General features: G+C 37.6%; 1 protein-coding gene across 1 annotated transcript in view; it reads right to left on the minus strand.

Annotated features, from left to right (window-relative positions):
* LOC107719082 (probable E3 ubiquitin-protein ligase HERC1) overlaps positions 1-816 on the minus strand; it is a 71,978-nt gene that overhangs the window by 37,898 nt on the left and 33,264 nt on the right.

Genomic DNA, 816 nt, shown 5'->3' on the forward strand with positions numbered 1-816 from the left:
GGCTTTGAATTGACTACTGATTGTTCTAGTTTTGTCTGTTAAGAATGTGGCAAAATCATCAGCTGTTATAGAAGTGGTGGGAGGTGGTGGAGGGGGACAGAGGAGAGGATTGAAAGTTTTGAAGAGATTACGTGTGTCTGGAGCGCAGTTGATCTTGTTGTGGAAGTATGAAGATTTGACAGTATGGACTTCAGCAGAGAAAGATGAAAGCAAAGACTGATACATACTCAGGTCTGATGGATCTTTTGATTTGCGCCATTTTCTCTCTGCTGCCCTGAGTTCGGATCGATGCTCACGAAGAACATCGGATAACCAGGGGGTTATCCGATGTTAAATTTATCGTGACAAAACGTGGTTTGTAGAGTTGTTGGGTGACAGTTGTTGTCAGCTTGTGTAGTGTGTAACCCCCGGTTGCGGATCATTTACATAGAGTCACGAAGTGTGAACATCACAACGACTTAAAGACAGACAATCAAGTCATGTAGTCTGAACAGCACAGCGATCTGCCGACGTTTAAAGTCGTGTAGTGTGAACTTAGCCTTAAGCACTGTTTAATTTGTATCTTTGTTCTGTTTATTTATTTGTGCTTTTGCTTGTAATTTGTTCATTTGTTCTTTTTTACCAACTGTTCACTTGTCTTTAATAATGTTTGAGCTTTATGTTAGTCAAGTAGTTTTTGCTGTGGCATTGAAATTGGAATCGAGAATTGTAAAATTTTACTGGTATTTAATATTTTGGTATCATATAAGCTTATTTATAAGAATACAATATAACAAGGGTCAAAAACAACTATAACAAGAACTATTTTATTTTTTG

The sequence above is a fragment of the Sinocyclocheilus rhinocerous genome, unplaced genomic scaffold, assembly GCF_001515625.1.
Source record: "Sinocyclocheilus rhinocerous isolate Xijiao unplaced genomic scaffold, SAMN03320098_v1.1 scaffold663, whole genome shotgun sequence".
NCBI lineage: Eukaryota > Metazoa > Chordata > Actinopteri > Cypriniformes > Cyprinidae > Sinocyclocheilus > Sinocyclocheilus rhinocerous.